A 20,061-nucleotide genomic window follows, 5' to 3' on the forward strand; every position below is an offset into this window, starting at 1 on the left:
ATGAAAAACGAATACAGTTATAAGCAAAAAGGTAAAAATTAAAACAAAGTCATTGAATATGAACCAAGGTGTTGGCTTTTTTACAACTGAAAATTTTTTACGACTTTTTTCCTTTTCAGCTTATTAAGATACAAAGTTTATGAAATTCTTGCAAAAAATAATGCTAGGAAAATTTCATCTCTGCTATTTTGATAGTTGACATTTTATATTAGTCTTTTTCAAAAAATGTAGAACATTAAATCAGCCACTTTATTATACTTAGGAGAGCATTTTGCATAAATTTGTTCACATGGAGAAAATTCTTTACCCAACTTGTTGGGTACACCTTTGTGTCCCCTCCCCCTTCCAGTTATTTTCACTCTATCCAGGATTTTCCCTCCTCCTTCCTTATTTTGCCATAAATTATGTGGCACAGAGAGCTGAGGAAGTTAAAACAAACCTTAGTAAATCACTGATTGATTTTTCCAACTGTACTGACTGATTGCCTCCAACAAACAAACCCAAAAACCAAAACCTCAAACGAAAAAGAAAAAACAGTGTGAACTGAAAACCAATTTTTATATCTGCTAGGGACACAGCATTTACAAGGAAGAAAAAAAGGCCTTTTATTTTCTCAACTCAAAGTAATTTTCCAACAGTCCTCCTATGGATCCTTATAGTTTTTTTCTGTAAAGAAGAAGTTGTTACTTTATTGAGATATGATATATTTTAATACACACTACATTCCGGCATGCATGGGACTTAGGTCGAAAATTTGAACTCAAAAACAATTTGAGATGATGCATGAAGTCTGCTAGTCCTGCTGCATCATTTATTGTATCTGAAAGTTGGTTGAGGGAAAGGCAAACAAAAAGCCGGAGAAGTTGGAGGGGAAAGAGGACTTTAGAGGACATAGAAACAAGGAATGCAAATACATGACTGGAAAGTCACATAGCAAAAGAAGACTGAGGAAGAGAAGTATCATTTCAGCCAGACAGTTTCTGACATTTGAATAGACAAGATCACAGCACTGAGTCTATCTGTATTTCAGGGACTTCCAGTTCATAATAATGGGAAATGTTAGCAAAGAGGACAGAGGAGATAGAAGATGTTGGCTAGAGTATAATTGGTCTCTTAATAATAACATAATAAGTGTGAACTAAGACAGATAATTAATATTAGAAAGGGGAGTGTTGGACCCATGCAGTTACAAAGCAAGCCAATGGATCTTATAAATGTATGTAATCACTCAGGAAAATCCACAGATGAAGTACAACAGAGAGAAGGAAAAACTGTACTTAATAAAGAACCAATTTATTAGGAAAAAAACCCTTTTTTTTCAGTATGTCTGCATAGTACCAGCAGAAGTGTAAGGCAGAGATTCAGCCCAGGAAAGCTGGGACTGGCTGTAGCTGTAGACACACAGTAATGTGGTGGAACTTGTAATAGGCCCTTTTCTCATAATGCCAGCAGGGAGGTTTCAGACCACTGTGACAGCACTGCTACCTGAGCATGGGAAATGATGCTAAATATCACCCTTGGTCTCTGTCCAGATTGCTTGGGACCATTATATATACACAAATATTATTTAAAAAAACCCAAACCAAAACAGGCCAAAAAACCCCAACAAAAACAAACAAACAAAGCGCCAAAACCTCAACCAACCAACCAACAAACAAACAAACCAAACAAAAAAATAAACACCCACCAAAAACCTCACCCATACGTATCTGGACACTATTAGGTTCTGTATTGTCTGAGATCCACAGCTATGCATGAGCTTGCCGATACCAATAAGGGAGTCACACTTCCTTTCAAAATCTTGAGGATTATTTTCTGTGATTTCTTCTTAGGATGGAATTGGTATCTCTCCTTTTTTCTCAACCACTGGGTTATCTTTTCTTAAACAGCAGTGGTTTTGAAAGACTATTTATTGTCTAAGATGCAATGAAACAACATTTCAGCAGAATCAAAAAACCAAATAGCAATATGACAGTTCTCTTCCCTGTACATATTAATTGGTTTTCCCTGAGCTCTGCAATGTGGGAGGTTTTTCTTACCGTCCAGTGGTTCTGATCTTTCCTGAATGACTAGGAAATTTGCTTTCATCTATCACGTTGACAGCTATAACAGCTGACTTGTGTATGTCCCAATATTTGAATAAGAGAAGGATGCTGTCACAAATGGATACATGCAGAGAAAGATAGGCCAAGACAATCTTCTGCACCCCCCCAGACTGCCAGACTTTATTATTCCCGTTCCCTTTGGAGGAGAGTAAGATAGGGAAATATTTTCCTTCTTTTCAGACATAACCTGCTAGTTCATTTAGCTTTTTAAGAAATGATTCAATTAAAATGTATAACTGGCCTTTGCTCATTTTTAGTGGAGAGCACGGCGGCAGTTTTGCTATTATTCTGTCAGTAATACTCCTCCTCAACAAGAGATGCATTTATTTATATAACCTGTGTCTTAGTTTCTCTTTAACAGTGACCTATCTCTAGTCATTAGCTTCACTTCATTGTTATTTATAACATTGAATGCAAGAGTCTCTTCAGTGTTTCTTATGTAAATTCCAAGTTTATATATTAGACCAAAAAAAAAAACCCCAAACACCCAAAATAAATGCTTTTATGACAAAACCCAAAACATCTAAGTCTAAATGTAATTAACTCTCAAAAGTGTTGTGGGAATAATTGAGGGTTTTATTTTAAAATAATTACTTTTAATACCATACAAGCCTTTCATTTTGGAAGGAGAAACTATTGTGCCAGTTGTAACTCTTAAAGATTATTGTGAGAAATTCTTGTTCGTTTTGCAGTAGCATCAAAACTCTATAGCTTATGGATAACTTGTGAGCACTGCTATTCGTTTAGCATCTATTTAAGGACTTATCTAACAGTTTCATGAATATATCTCAAAGACTTATAGGACATGTGTGTTTTCTTATGGAGAAACTGAGGTTCAGACAGGTGAGGGTCCTCTAACATTTGTCAGTGCCAAAACCAGCAGTTAGAGCATTGGATCAGCATAGTCAGTGGTCGGTGACAACATCACACTTGAAAGATAAATACATTAAAAAGGAGGTGAATAAACAAGGAAAGAAAGAGACTGGAAGAGTTGAATGTTCTGTTTTAGGATGTTTTGAAGTTAATTGTTTCAAGCCAGTCAGTAATGCAACACCTCAGTCCCATCATGTCATACATCCTTCTCTCCAGCTCTCTCCAGCTCATGCAGAATGTGAGTTTCTTACAGCTCTACTACAGATAGTGACTTTGCAGTTTAGTCTGTAGAGACCCAGTCCTTCTGGAGGCCTGTGAATTAGTCCCCTCTGTGATGGCCAACATATTTTTACAGTAATTATAATCACAACTTGCCATCAGTTGTCAGAAGAAATAGTGATGTCGGCAGAGTTTTTCATAAAGCGCTCTGTGTGAACATGGGGAGAGGCAGAGCTTTCCTTTCATCACACTGTGTCTGCAGGTGATCCAGTGAGAACCTTGTTTATTTTATTAATCAATACAATCAGTACTCTGTAAATTCGTCCAATCAGAAGTTGAGCAGCACAGCAGATTCACTTAATGGAGATAATCTGTAGGAAACAATGGTATAATAATTGAGCCTTGAAGAGGATTACTTTATTGTTAAACCCTAGGGCATAGAGTAGATTATAATAATTTTGCTAAGCAGCTTTTATCTGTCTAGATTTTTGTAGTGAGGATATGCTGATCATATATAAATGCTCATGGAAGCATCTATTTCATGAACATTGGCAGTTGCAAACTATTTGTTGCAGCAAGCTTTGATGTTGCAAAATCACTGAAGGTGGGAAAGTCTTTGTGTGAGTGCTCTATAATGCAGCTGAAAGATTTATTCGCTGACCTTTTAGGAGTGAACAACTATGGCAGAATATTGTACGCATTCATTGAAAATGGTTTTGTACTGTTACATATGTCCCCTTCCCTGGGGGCTCCTATTTGCTGTAACTTTTCAAGTTTTGTTTTTGTCAAGCCTCGATGGTATCTCTGTAATACTTGAACAGCTGAGGGGGTGCCACAGCCAAATATTTCTTGTTGTGAGGTTGAAGGTGATGATGCATAGAATATGTGAAGTTCATTTGTAATTAGTGATGACATTCTATAGTCAGTGACAAATCAGTAGATCTAGTTCATGTATAATTACTTCATAAGATAAAATATTTTTTTAATGAACAGTTTTCTGTCATGCCTCATACCAATATAAAAAAATCTGAATCAGTCATAACTTTCAGCTGATATGAAGTATATACACAATCCAAGAGAGGTTTTACATAGATTCCATAAGCCTCTTTTCACATACTATTGAAAAAGGGGCTAGTATAAGATAACTGATTTCCCCTTCTCCCCTCAACCTTCTCCTTTCTGGACCTGACCCAAAGCTTACAAAGTTAGTGAAAAGATGCCACTGTATTATGGAGTCTTTCTCATCAGGCATCCTTTTCACTGAATCATATCTATCCAATTATAAATAACTTTTTACTCTTTAAATTTTATGCTGCTTGAATTTTGAAATGGCAAAGATCTGGTACCAGATTTCCCATTAAGCAATCTAGTTCATCTGGCTGACACCAAGCCATCAAATCTGTGCATTGTTATGTCAAGTCCATAAAAGTTCATACCTTCAATTAGCTGATGCACAAAACCAAGCTTTTGAAGACTTAGAGAAATAAAAGTGTTAATTTCCTGTCTCACATTACCATCTTGTTAATTCCTTGCACAGTCTTTTCAACGAAATATAATTTAACAAATCAACAGGTTAATAAAAAAAATTGCAAAATGGATTCTCCATCAACACCACCAATAATTATCTCTTGTCTGTTGAGTTCTGTTGAAAGAGACTTTCTGTAATATTACACTTTGCAATGTTTCTTTAACATAACGTTTCAATTATATCACTGATACCTTACTTCCATAACTTAATCTGTCAAAGTCATCTTTCCCCATGTATAACAAGAAATCTTGTGCAGAGGGCTAGTTAAAAGGTGCCAAAATGGTTCAGGTTTACTTTTAGTGCCATTCAGTTCTTATTAGGGACTATGAAAGTAGTGAAATTCTAGTGGCTTCAGTGTATGAATCCATTCTTCACAAATATTTCATCTTTTTATTAGGCTTTTTACAACTTTGCATAATTACTTCTATTACTAATGTTTTTATCTATATATGTTTGTCATACTTTATATTGCTTTTTACTTTTTTATCATCTTGAAAAATGCTGAGACCCTCAGTTTCTGTTTAAATCAGTAACATTCTTGTTGTTTTAAAAATACACCTTAAAGTCAGTTTGTTTATGGGTTTATAGTCAGAATTTATTTCACTGAGATTTTACTTCTTTCAACATAATATGAAGAATCATTTTCATGCAAGATTTCTTATAGTCAGCAATGCTTTCCTTAACCTTTTGCTAAAATATTGTGTTTACACTAAAAAACTTTTAAAACCCTATCAGGATTGTACTTATTTTAAAAATAGATCAAAGGAAATTGTATAGTCCACTCTGCATATAGAAAATAATGCACCTAGATGATGCATTAATCCAGGAAGATTAGCCTGGATTATTCCTGGCTACCTGGACTATAATTCTGCAAATAACTATGCATATGCTTAACTCAAGATGCACAGGAATTCACTTATCATAACTACACTGATGGTTAGAATGAAACACAATGAACCGAACGGTCTTATGTATCATTATAATACATAAAAACACATTATGATCTCCTCCAGATTTTTTCTTGCATCACGAGAATGATTTATTCCAATTTTTACTCTGTTCTATACAAAAAAATTGAAAGGAATTCCTGGAAATAGAAAATTAAATTTATATTCAAGTATCCTGTGGATTGCTGGTGTCTCCCAGTAGATGAGCTGAGAAGAAACTGTATCACCATTTATTTGCATCACTGTTACAAAATATTGATCAAATGCTTTCAGGCCAGCAAGGAATTATTTTCACTGTGATACATAACTTGCCTTCTTGGTTTTTCTTTTTTTCACCTTCATTGGCAGTTTTAATATGGACTCTAAATAGGGAAAAAGCGGGGCTAATATTAAAATCTTGGTGCTGAAGAAAGCCAACAGGCTGCTGGGCTGCATCTACAAGGGCATCACCAGCAGAGATAAAGAAGTCATTATCCCACTCTACTCAGCACCTGACAGGCCGCACCTGGAATACTGTGTCCAGTTTTGGTCCCTGCTATACAAAAAAGGTGTGGACAGGCTGGAGAGGGCTCAGAGAAGGGCCACAGAGGTGATCAAGGGACTGTGAAGCCTGCCATGAGAGGAAAGGCTGAGAGAACTGGGTTTGTTCAGCCTTGAGAAAAGAAGGCTAAAGGAGACATTATCACCATGTTTCAGTATTTAAAGGGTGGCTACAAAGAAGAGGGAGACTCCCTTTCTACAAGGAGTTGCATGGGACAGATGAGGGGTAATGTGGGTATGAGTTACTCCTGGGGGGATTCTGGTTGAACACAAGAGGAAGAGTTTTCACAATGAGAACAATCAGCCATTGCAATGATCTCCCCAGGGAAGTGGTGGATTCCCCAACACTGGAAACTTTTAAGATTCAGCTGGCCCAGGTGCTGAGCCACCTTGTCTAGATCATGCTTTTACCAAGAAAGCCTGGACCAGGTGATCCTTGATGTCCATTCCAACCTGATATTCTATGATTAAAAATCTCTGTTGCCTCATTGGTATGTTTTTTCTCATGAAGTCAATTTTAAAATGGGCCGTGGGGGTGGGGGTGATGTTTGTGTGAATCACCTTTGAAGATCAGCTACAAATACTACCTGGCAGTTTCTAGATTCTTGGCATGACCTGGGATATCAATATTCTTGATCCCTCCTGTTTCCTTTTTGTGGCATGTTAGTTCTGCCTCCTGTTGTTCCATCAACTCTGAAGCTTCTGAAAGGGTAATAGAGGTGTTTTTGGGCTTTGCTGGTAAGGCAAATGTTTTGCAAACCTGGACTGTGCTGTGAGGAACACATGGTACTCACTTCCAGTCCACTAGGTTTATGGATGAAATACAGGGATTTATTTGTACCTGATTATATTGCATCTCAGTTGCTGCTTGTTCTTGCATCCCAGCAAGCATTCAGAATCTCATACAGCAAGTTACTGGGCTGTAAGAAAACCTGTCATGCCTGTAACCTTCACTTAAGTATCCTTTGCAGGAATAAACCCTTTAAAATAAGACAAAATTAAGCATGATATTGGTTTATAAAGGCTTTAATCACTGCAGATGTGGGGTCAAGTAAAGTTCAGTTTGAAACAAATTAAGAAAAAAAGAAAGATAAAATCAGCCTTTAAGAAGGGTCAGAGACTAAGCACTTATTTGAAAAGCATGCACTTATCTGAAGAGCAACATAGCTAATTCATTTACCAAAGGGGGAAGGCGGGGGAGGCAGGGAATGGCTGGGGGGGGAAATGTCTTTACAACTGATATATACAGAGTGGGACTGGTACAATTGTTCCATTAAGTGCAGGTATTTTTCTGGTTTAGGCCTCTGAAATCAATGCCACCAATCTCATAAATGAAGCAAAATTTGACTTTGAGGGAATTAATGCAACCCAGATGAGACTGGATATAGATTTAATGAAGGAATATATTTATATTATATATCTAAAACGATATGACGAACTAGTCTAAAAGTAATAAAGTTCCAACCCAGAACAGGAAAAACTGGATTAATGTTAATGGGCTTTGTTTAAACTCAATGAAATCCACAAGAGAGACTTTGTTACGTGGAGAATTATTGCATACAACAGGAATCTGTATAAAACTCCAAGATTTTTGAGACAAAGTCTTTAACTAAGAGAAAGATATTCTAAAGGGAAACATGCTAATTCAGTAATCACCAAGTTTTTTGGTTAGAGCAAAGAAATGCTGATACAGTTTCACAAATCAGATTGCATTCTATATGCTGCATAAACAATAACATCATCTTTTTAGGAAAAAAGACCCTTAATTTCCCTCTTTGCAAGACTTTCTTTTCTCAGTTACTGAAACATACCTATGCTTTAACCATTTGTGCCAATATCCTTTGGGAAAGGGTAGCACTTGGTCAGTATGAGTCCTGACTAAATAAATATGAGGAAGGAGAATTGATGCCCAGTTAATGATGACGGGAACAACTCAGGATAAGAAAGAGAAAAGTAGTGTAAGCTATTTTGAAGTAAGTATTGAACAGTTAGAACCATCAGCAGAGGCAAAGAAAAACCTGCAAAATCACTGAGATTGAAATGTGTCCTGTCTTGAATCAATAACAAATACCATTACCATACTTCTGGAAAATCAGATTTTTTTTTTTTTTTTTTAAACAGGTCCTTGCCCCATTGCTCATCATTTCTTCATTGTTTTTGTTTTTTTTTTTTTTTGTGGGTGTGGGTTTTTGTTTGGACTAAAGCAAAAGAGTGGCAGATTACTTGGGATCTCTATCAAAAGGGATTAAGAACAGGCTTCACACTGTTATTGGAAACTGGCTGTCAGTAATCTGTGAAGGAATCAGCCACTCTCTGAAGAAATGTACGTGCCTTTATTAAGGCCAACTAGGCTGAGCAGGATCTTTCACTCATTGGAGTCTAAAAGGCAGCCTAAAAGACTGAACCTGACATGGAAAATCTAAGTATTCTTATCGTGACTCCCTTGTACACATGCAAGCTGTTGACAAACTTCACCTCTACTTTCATGCTTTCAGAATAAGTATAATCAAACAGAACTCAGAGGACAGTGACAATTCCCTGATAGTCGTTCAGTTGGTTAGATTAGTAAAAGAAGGTGTTATTCATATACATTATTTTATGATTTAATTCATGGGACTGCCCATATGGAACCTTTTTCTAGATGAAGTAATATCAGAGCGTAAAAAAAAAAAAAAAAAAAAAAAAAAAAAAAAACACCAAACAAAAAACCCAAACCTGAATTCATTTAAAGAATCATAGTAGTAACAGATTATTTCTGCAACTGAAGCAGAAGTGTTACTCTGAAAGGCAATTGTATGAATGAGTTTCAAAGTCCTGGTTGTCCTATATTTGCATTGTAAGTTTTCTAAAGAGACTCTTCAGTCCCCTGCCATGTATTGTAAAACTTGATTTTCTGTTCTTTGGGAACAAGAGCAATTAAGATGTAGATCATGCAAAACATTTCTGGTTGTACAGTCATTAGAAATTATCTCTCTGGCCCTGTCACGGCACTGCTGGGAATGTTCAAGGGCTGCTGCAGTAATACCAGAAAACAATCCTAATGCTGCTCATCTCAGACACTGTTAGAGAGTTACAGGGTAGTGCTGGACTATCCAAATTTTCTCCTTCTTATTGAGAAGATAAAAAATATTGAATCTGCTGTGTTTATTATTGTGGATAATATAATCTTCCACTATTTGTATTTCATTCTCTTCCACCTTCTTGTCCCAGATGATTAAAAAATTTCAAAATGAAAATTGTATTTTATGGCCTAATTATTTTAAAGCATAATGTAGACAAAGCAATGAAATAGTATAAGCGGCTTTAATGTAGTCTGGCACCTGTATGTTTCACATGCTTTATAGAGAAGCCTTATGTATAACAGGTACCTACAGCCCTTGTCTCTATAAATACACCTCAAAGTGGTTTTACCTGATGTTTTTGGATGAAAGGGAGTTCTTTATTTCATTTTGGTTTTTGCTCATAGACTTGAGGCTCTGTCTCCTTTTACTATAAGTGGTACCTAAGAAAAATATAGACAAAAATCAGTCTGAGATTGAAGTTCTGTTCCACACTTAGACCTGTGAAGCTACAGAGCAGATGATGGAAACTCATGTTAATGTTTTCAACAGAGCTTTACAGAGTAAACGCTCTGTGCCATTTTGCATCCCCACCTGATGGAGGAACTTGTTACAACAGAATGGATATTCACACCATCAGATTTAAGGCATCTAACAAGTTCCTAAAGCAGGTGCCTAGGCTGTGAATATAGCAAAGAGGGTTTTGTGTGCTAACTGATTTTACCAGGAAATATACTCCTAGTTCAGGTACCTAAATTAGAAATTAATGTGCATAAGCATAGTGTCCTGCTGTATTACTTTGTGACTAAAAATATGTAGCCACATTACAGTACTCTCCTTTGGGATTTCATGCTGCTTACGTGACATACCCAATGTTCATCAAACCTTTTCAATTGGAAGTGTTTCTCCAAAAAGAAAAGAGAAACAAAAGAAGAAAATATTCCATGTAAAAATGGATGAAAACCTAGTTTCTGTTTTTTAAAGTTTAGGTCTTTTGCCATTTGTCATGTAATATGTGACAGGTAGGTTAAAAACCTCTGTCAGAGAGTGGAAACCAGAAACAGGAAAGAAGACATTACTGGGCTCCAACCCGACTCTCCAGCTTGTAAAAATCTGCATCTGTCTTAGAGAAATGATCATAGAATCATTTAGGTTGTCAAAGAACTTCAAGATCATTGAGTCCCGTGGCAAACCTGCCAAGTCCACCACTAAACCATGTCCCTAAGTGCCACATCTACACATCTTTTAGATACCTCCAGGGATGGTGACTCAACCATTTCCCTGGGCAGCCTGGTCCAGGGCTTGATAACCCTTTTGGTAAAGAAATTTTTCCTAATATCCAATCTAAACCTCCTCTCTCACAGCTTGAGGCCATCTACTCTTGTCTTATGGCTTGCTACTTGGGAGAAGAGACCAACACCCACCTCGCTACAACCTCTTTTCAGGTAGTTGTAGAGAGCGATAAGGTCTCCCCTCAGCCTCCTTTTCTTCAGACTAAACCCCAGTTCCCTCAGCCACTCCTCATAATACTTGTGCTCTAGACCTTTCACCACCTTTATTGCCCTTTGGACATGCTCCAGTACCTTTATGTCTTTCTTGTAGTGAGGGGCCCAAAACCGAACACAGTATTCAAGGTGCGGCCTCACCAGTGCCAAGTACAGGGGCAAGATCACTTCCCTAGTCCTGCTGGCCACACTATTTCTGACAGGATGCTATTGGCCTTCTTGGCCACCTGGGCACACTGCTGGCTCACATTCAGCCGGCTGCCAACCAGCACCCCCAGGTCCTTTCCCACCAGGCAGCTTTCCAGCCTCTCTTCCCCAAGCCTGTGGTGTTGCAGGGGGTTGTTGTGCCCCAAGTGCAGGACCCGACACTGAGCCTTGTTGAAGTTCATACAGTTGCCTCAGCCTGTCCAGATCCCTCTGCAGAGCCTTGCTACCCTCCAGCAGATCAACACTCCCACCCAACTTGGTGTCATCTGCAAACTTACTGAGGGTGCACTTGATTGCCTCATCCAGATTACTAATAAAAATATTAAAAAGAACTGGCCCCAGTACTGAGCCCTGGGGAACACCACTTATGATCGGCTGCCAACTGGATTTAACTCCATTCACCACAACTCTTTGGGCCTGGCCATTCAGCCAGATTTTTACCCAGTGAAGAGTACCCCTGTCCAAGCATACTCTTCTCCAGGAGAATGTCCAGGGATACTCTTCTCCAGGAGAATGCTGTGGGAAATGGTGTCAAAGGCTTTACTAATGTCCAGGTAAGCAACATCCACAGCCTTTCCCTCATCCACTAAGCGGGTCACCTTGTTGTAGAAGGAGATCAAGTTAGTCAAGCAGGACCAGCCTTTCACAAACCCATGCTGACTGGGCCTGATAACCTGGTTGTCCTGGTCATTATACTGAATCACTGATATCCAACACTCTTTCCTATCTGACTGCAGTCCTTTCTGTATGATCAGATTTGCTTCCCACAGCAGTAAAATAAAACACTACTTCTCCCTGGTAACTAGTAGTTTATTATTTTCTATTGATATATACTTTAAAAAAAAAAAAAAAAAAAAGCTGACAGTCCAAAACTTGATATAAAATTTGGGTCATAATGAAAGAACTTTCAACGTTTACATAGTGTCAAATAGCAGAGCATGTTTCTTTGCTTTTTTATCTTACTGAGACAGAGCCCAAAGCATTTTACCTGCCTGTTATGAAAACAAATAAGCATCAAGCCATGATGTAAAAATTGTTGCATCTTTCACGTTGGTAGAAGAACAGCTGAGTTGTAGTTGTTGTGATGCTACAGAAATAATTTCAAACATTTCTCAGGTGTCAGGCATCTCTTCTGAGCAGATGAGTGCTCAGTGAGCAGTTAGAGAGAAGTCTTGGGTATATACAGGCTTGTGAATAAGAAGTTGCATGATATTTTTCATAGGGCAATAAGTTGCTATTCAGAAGGCCTAGCTCTGCCATGAAGTGTTTATATATATACAATGCATGGCCAGTCAATTTACAATGGCTTTCTAAAAATTATAACCATTTTTTTTTCCAGTATTTCATTACCCCTACTCCTTTTAGTGGCATTTAAGGGACCTATGATTCCCAGATTGAGAAAGGGGACTTTGTGAACTAAACTACCTTTGCATCCTGCCCTATTTCATGCTAATGTAAACTATTAGAATGATGACAAGCATAGGTTACAGTATTGCATGATCCTCTGGTGAAAACATTATTTGAGTTCCATCTCTGGTCTTAAAATTTCACATTTACATTCAGAAAGCTTGGAGAATATCCTTGGACTACATTATCCCTTGATAAACAGAGGAATTTGAAAAATTCTTTCAGTCATTTTCAGTGTAGACTTAACTTCAAATTGCTATAACCCAAGATGCTGCCAGATACTTCAGAGGTTAAAATTCTAATGATGAAACAGCAAGGTATTCCAAATGAAGAATTTCTTCCTTCTAAATTTCCCTTTCAGTTAAATTTCTCATCCAGTAATGCAACTACTTGTCTGCTAAGCTGTTTTCCAAGTTCCTTTGTGCTATGTGAACTTGTGGTCAAACATATGGATGTCTGCCAATATCAGCACATTTGGATTTTCTTAATTTATATAGTATAAATCCATATTTTTGCTAATACTGGTGAGTTTTGTATAACTGAGAACTTTAATTTATATTAAGAGCTACTCAAAGACTCTCAGAAGAGCAGTAATTGTGTTTCATTTGATGCTGAGGAAATCAAAAAGACAGCAAAAAATATATGGTTATATTTAATGTGTAAGTGCTGGGGAAAAATCGCCTAGCTATCTACAAAGCAAGACATAAAATAGTGTGTGTCTCAAAAGTATTTTGACAAATAGATCTACAATTCCAAAAGGCAGTTCATCAAAATGTTCTATGATGAGTTTGTTCACCCTCTAAGTTCCCTAAAAGTTGTTAGCAACATCTTCCATCTGCACACTTAGAATCACAATAGCAGGTTATTTCATTACCACCCTTAAATAAAAGACTTTATTACTTTCCCTCTGTACTGTTGACATGTTTAGTTACCTTAATATAGAATCCTTTCTTCTCTACTGAGAACTGACATACTGAGCACCGTGTTGTAAACATCTTCCTAGAAATGTTCTGGATATAAAGTACTACTTCTGTGAATCAAACAATAGTCTGTGAAGTAACCTTCAGTTATGCTCCAGTATGATTCCTACAGGAGGTGACGCCCTGGCCTCAGACTTCTGGGACAGCAACATGTGCCGATGCCATAGACAGGGAGAAACATGGATCTGATATTTGCTTATTGGTATATTACAGAAATTATAAATACCATTTTATCTGGCTCATATGTTTCTCCCCTCCCCAGTTTCTGTTTGATTAGCTTCACTTTTCCAGTTTTCACTCCACATGAGTCAAGTGTATTTTCCACAGAAGCTCTTGAAACTGGACCACAGTACACTACTGTTTTCTTTCAGTCAACGAAACTATCTTAACTGCCGTAAAGGTTTCAGACCAGCATCCCTCCTTTCCTCTCTTTAAGTCCATCACAGCTGTTTCTTTTATAGTTTTGTTGTTGTTCAGATGCTCTGACCTTCATCTTCAATTGGGATACAGACACTTATTTCTCAACTTTGACTTTCCTAAAAACATCATCCCCTCTCTCTGTTTCTCTGGAACGGAATTCACCAGTCAGATTGCCCTTTACAGTTCTCTCTAATTCTGTTCAACATGTTAATCAAGGTCATCTTATCAAGCCTTTATTTTCCTGTACAGTTTTCATGCATCTTGACATCACAATTGTCACACTTCATTCATCTCTGTCAACACAAATATTACTAGCTTCTCTTTCCTCCCCTCACTCCCATTTTCAAGCAGTTTTATGAAGTGCAGAACAATTTTCTTAGCCCAGTTTGGTTAATCATGTTCAATCCTTCCTAAAAGCCTGTGTTTTGCACAAGAAATTAGAGAATTATGAGAGCAGGAATTCAAGAAGACAACTGCTAGGATGAACCACATGGTGTAGGAGTCACAAAAAAATTTAGAGGCAACTTTTTCCAAATTATCCCCTGAATTTTCCAATGTTACCTGCTTATTATGTGTATCTTCTGTTCCACTGCTGGCACTCCAGGGACTTTCTATATTGTACTACAGAGTGTTGGAGTGATCCAGGTGCCTGCTCATAACTGCAAAGAGCTGTTTGTGGGTTTCAGTGGGACTGTTCCCATAGCTTCTGCACAAACCTCAGCCATTGCTTTCTCAGTCATTTTTTCTGAGCAAATTACTGAATACTTGCCCAGCACACACAGTTCTCTGAGAAAGCATCCCATAATGCTGCAAGTAGGTGTAGTAGGTGTTCTTTTGTAGTTGTGTACATTCATTTTCCACTAAAATCTGTACTTCAAATCCATCTGCTAATGAGCAGAGCCTATTTGTGTTGAAGTTATATTCTTTCTGACACCCATCATTTCTCTTTTGCTGAGTGCAAAGTTGTTTTGGAACAACACCATCAGAAATGTACTAAATGGACTTGCTGTCATTCATTGCTATAAGGGCTTGTATGAATAAGACAGTTTTCTTCCCAACAGAAATGTGTACTAATGGTCAAATGACCTGCAAACACAGTCCAACTCTCATTAAAGTTACTGGGAATCAGGTTTCAGACTTGTCTGACAACTGACAGGACACCACTTAGCAAGAAATTTTATTTAGGGAGAAAAGAGTTACCATCAGCTCTAAGATGCTTTAAATAACTTTTTCTTCTTTCTGCTTCCCTTATTAAAAAAGGCCTTCTAAATTATAACATTTGAAGACTCCCCCTTCCCAAAGCACTTTTTTTAGGTATTCCTTTTCCCTTTACTCAGCCTCTAGAACAAACATAAGCTTTTGCTAGGCATCATACTGCAGCTCTTAATTTTTGCAAATGGGAAAATAATGTATTTTAGCAGTTCAGCACAATATTTTGGGTGAGACATTGCCTAAAATGGAAGGCTGAAATGTTTTGGTTACTTTACCATGATGCTACTCCTCACAGCTCTGGTGCAGAAGATACTGTAATGTTTTTCTTCTTTTTTTTTTTTTTTTTTTCTGCTTTTTATAGTTTCTTAGCTTGGTTATGTCCAGTTCAACAGTAAGTAGGCTATGTTATTAAATTCTAATCACTTGGTTGAACAAAAACCTGCTTCATAAATCATTCTTTAATAGCCTGTCTAAAATTTCTTTAGGGTGCTACAGCTGCATTGCAATGTTGTTAAGCTGGTCAGACTCTAATTATAGAAATTATACATCCAGCAGTTAAACCAGTAAACAAACCTACTCAGACTGGTGCAGTAATCCTATGTCAGTTAGGATCTTTCATGTTGGTTGTGAATTTCTGTCACTCTGTAATCCTGCTGTGTCCTGAAATATATACTATTACATATTGCCCCTGTACTGCTTGGACTTCACATAGAGAGATATTTGAACTGCTGATTATAGGCTGCCTCACTAGATTACTTCTTTGGAGGTACACATAAGTGATCTAGCAATTAACTCAAAAAACATGACATAATTAAAAATATTCTGTAACATTAGGCAGTACCATTAAATACAGTATAGAAGAAAGAAAGAAATCATACCCATAATATTTTCTGGGTCATTATTTTAGTCTCCTGGTTATGTTATGTAAAAGCTAAATAATACAAGAAATACTACTAGAACTGTTGGTTTAGAACAAGGAGTAAACTTAGAGTAGCTATAAGGTTCTTATCAAATTATTTCTATGTTATCCATGACATAACTATTCTTCCTTCTCTATTTTTTTTTTTTTTTTTTTTTAAATAGTGGTTATTTCTATCACAAAGTTTGGCAGCATTACACTTGCACCCCAGTTCCTGGTTGAAATGTGAAGGGATCATATAGTTTACCAAATGTAAAGTGTTAATTATTTTCCAACTTCTTATTGTTGGTATCAAAATTTCCTTTTAGCAACATAAGATGTACACTAAGACGATGATAGGAAAGAATTGCAGGAGGAGGGAGATACGGAAGACAGCAAGAAGTCTTAAGTAGTTGCAGTATAAAATTAAAACCATTGGTCTTGCTTTTCTCTCTTCTGGTATTTTTTAATTCCTTTATAAATTTTTCTTTATGACGTGTTTTTTTATGTTTCTTTATGTGTTGTGATCTGAGTGTTCAATCCATCAGTTATAGCCTACTTACAATAAATCTAATAAAACTGTTATCAATTTTATGGGATGCAAAATCTATCTAACAGAATGAGTAGATGTCAGAACCATGGTTCACTCTTACTTTTGTAGAAACTAACATAGTTAGAGATCAATGTTGTTCTCAAAGCATTTAATTTAAGGATATGTATCTGGGGGGCTGACAAATGGGAAAGCTGTCACATTCCCCAAGACTTTGAAACAAAAATATGGGCAGGCTGCTTCCTTGATAATTTTGTTGAACAACAGAAGAGCCTTGCATCTGTCCTTATGGACTCACTGAGCTGTATGTAGTATGATCAAGAACCTTCGTGTTTGTTTGGGTTTTTTTAACAGTTCTCTGTATGCTTCTTTACCTCAAAGGCAGTAATCAAGTTTGTCTCAAATTCATGTTTGTACCTACTCAGAATTTCCTAAGTTGTCATGTTTATAGCCTAACAGTCTTAAACTGGATGAACTGAAAAGAAGGTAGTGGTCATTTGGCATATTAAGCAATAAATGTTTCCCAGTGACAATCCAGTATTACCAATGTGTGTTAGTTTCAGACACTACATTGACACAAAGCTACTTTTATTCAGCCATGAGGCTAACACAAAGTTTTGTCATCTGGGGTTATTGTATAAAAAGGCCAAAGAAGGGCCTATGTTCTTTTTCAAACCACTGAGTGGGAAAGAAGGCTTTTTCTGAGCCTCATTCATGCACCAAGAACTTCCATGCACACATGAGCATCCCCTGACCCTAGTGAGAGTAGCAATTCTCAGAGCTCCCAATATTGCCATTGTCTCTGTGGGCTGGTGGCCTCCACTGCCAGTACACTCAACTGTATGGAGATTAAGGGGTAGATGGGGTCTGCTGCCGCAGGAATGAACTCAAACTGACAGCTCCACTGGCTGCTCATCCTGATTTAAGTCCTGGCAGAGGAGGAATTACTAGCAGTTTACTTTTATGTCAGCATAATCAAATAAAAGCTGTTTGAAGGGTAATAGCTGGAACCATGGTTAAAAACTTGTCATAGAAACAGTTCAAGAAAAATAAAAGCAATACTAATTATTTTACAAATAATTTCACTGAATTTGTTGCTATGAAAAAGAATCATGGTTAGCAGTCATCTAATTTCCCAGAAAATTGGAGCCAGTCCAGTTTATGCTGGTCTGTGAATTTGTTTACTCCAAATTCTTCAATGCTTGATACTTCATTCATTCAAAACTTTTCAGAAAATGATTCAGCAGTTCTTAAAATGTTTTTGAAAACTTATGTATCAGGTAACTTTTATGAAACCATTTAGCAACCCTTAGAAAGTCTGATAACAATTAAAGAAGGATGACACCACAAGCTGCTTATTAGCAGCATAATTTTTTCAAAAGAAGGAGTTCTTCCTTCTTACAGGAAGATGAGACCACATCTTTGTTAGGTCCCCTAAGCACTACTGCAGTGTGGGTAAAATGATACTGAGAGACACTGAAGTCATGTAATTTCTCTGGGCTTTGAATCCATTCCTAAATGTAGATTCCTTGCAATGAGTGAATACAGTGTTTACAGAGCAGTTTAATTCCTCCCAAATTGCATAATTAAAATCAAAGTACAAAAAAAAAGTCAAGTATTTAGCAGTTTCTCATTGCTCATAGGATCTTTTTTTTGTAATATCTGCTAGTTTGCCTGCTGTGAGGTAAGCTTAGTCATTTCTACCTGCTGACTTCTACCACAGGTAGGCAGGGAAAGGAACCACCACCAACTTCATGAACTTTGCAGATCACTCAGAAAACATAATTTAAGCACTCACAAAAGGAAGGAAGGGTTAAATGATTCTTCTTGCCTTTGGTCTGACATGCATTGGCTTGCTGATGAGTTGCAATCTGTGAATTCATAGGTTGTACTGACATAAATGCAAATTTTGGTATTTGTATTCATTGCAAATATTTACGTGAGAGGCTACCTTTTGCTGCAAAGTTCTACTTGGATTGATGTTATGACAAGCTTATAGTAAGTTAGTGAGTTCATCTAATGAGTATAAGGCACTGGAATACCTTTAAGTAACGTAACAATCAGATTAAAAAAATCTTTTTAATATTTGTTGCTGGTAAATTGAAACAAATACTGCGTGAAATCTAATGTATTCCAGTCCAGTGAGCATTTGCTTCTTATCATGCATTTTAGCAAATTATATGTACTAAATTTCAGTTGAAATATGATCTTGGGCAGAATGCATAAAATTCTAGAAGTCTACAGTAGGTATACAGAAGTCAGCATGTTTTGGGGAGTTTTTTGTTGTTTTGGGTTTTTTTTTCAGTTTAGGCTATTTAACAAGCATAGTTAATTCCATAAGCATTACATCTATTTCCTTAATGATAAACTACTAGTAAACAATTTGTCTGAAGAGTCATGGAAGCATCATGCACTGATGCTCAGATTGTGGAAATCTCTCCGTCACATATTTCTATGTACAGCACCTGGCTCACCACATCTGCCCGTGGGTCCTTGCTGCAAAGGATTCCGGAGGTTTCCACTCCTGATACACTTTCACACACAGTGATCAGGTCTGTTTTCTGTTGAGAAAATGGATCATTATGTTGTGTTGACACCCAGAAATGTGTCATCTCTGTGTCTTTCTGGAAGACGCAGTTTATATCAGGTCTCCTGACTTTTGATCCCCTTCTTGCTTTTCTACACCACGTTCCTGGGAAGAAACTGAAAGCACAATAAGGCACAGGCTGCAACCAGCAACAAACAAACCCTTCAAGAGCTTTCTATTAATTATCCATTTCAACAGATTTTCCTGCTTGGTGACTCATTTCCTTTCAGAAGTTGTGTGCTGGTATGACTGACACCTCATTTTATACCAAGAAGTATAATTTTGCTTGCTGTTTGGTTTTGTGGGAATCTGAGAGAGAACTTCTTCCACCCAGTGTTCATTGGTCAGCTTATTAATTAGCAGGAGCTGAGAAGATTGCAGTAGGTAAATGTAAGCAAATGAAATGAAAAGCAGGTTGTCTCTCTGCTACTATTCCACAAAGCAACTCAGTCCTGCAGAACTGACACTCCTGCTCTCACAATGTGAACTAGACCAATCCATCTAATGCAATTATAGTATAAATAGTTGCTTAAACATCTGGCCAAATGCACTTCCTCCAGTACAGGTATATTGTTGGCCAGTTTTCTAAGATCTTCTACAGCATTTTTCTTTGTCTCCATCAGGGCTTGTTTCACTATGGTATTTTGGTATTTGACAGGTGCTTGTGTAGTCAAGTTAAATGGAAAATGAGGGGGAAAGAAAAGACTATTGATTTGCCTAATAACAAGTCAATTGCACTTAATATGTGCTCTTCCTCAGGTGAGTATAAAAGGATAATAAATCCTAATTTAAAAGAGAGTGATTAATTCAACCTTGTTTCATGCTGTCATTTTCAGTACGTAAAATGACTCTATGAAGTGATCTAATAGCAATTTACACCTACTTCTTGTGTGCTCCAAATGCTGATGCTAGCTATGTTGAACAATACTAGTTATTTTTAAAATAGCTGGTTATTTTTAATTAACATAGCTGCTTTTATGTAAAGAGAAATACATAGTAACTCATTTTTTTTGCCATTTCTTGA

General features: G+C 37.1%; 1 long non-coding RNA gene across 1 annotated transcript in view; it reads right to left on the reverse strand.

The window, feature by feature from the left end:
* Nucleotides 1-8,332: 8,332 nt before the first annotated feature.
* The window catches only part of LOC141949335 (uncharacterized), a 138,911-nt gene continuing 127,182 nt past the window's right edge, over nucleotides 8,333-20,061 (reverse strand). The window contains exon 2 of the long non-coding RNA XR_012630733.1: nucleotides 8,333-8,927. This is a non-coding gene — a long non-coding RNA (uncharacterized LOC141949335). The remainder of the gene's footprint in view (nucleotides 8,928-20,061) is intronic.

This window comes from Strix uralensis, chromosome 13 (genome assembly GCF_047716275.1).
Source record: "Strix uralensis isolate ZFMK-TIS-50842 chromosome 13, bStrUra1, whole genome shotgun sequence".
NCBI lineage: Eukaryota > Metazoa > Chordata > Aves > Strigiformes > Strigidae > Strix > Strix uralensis.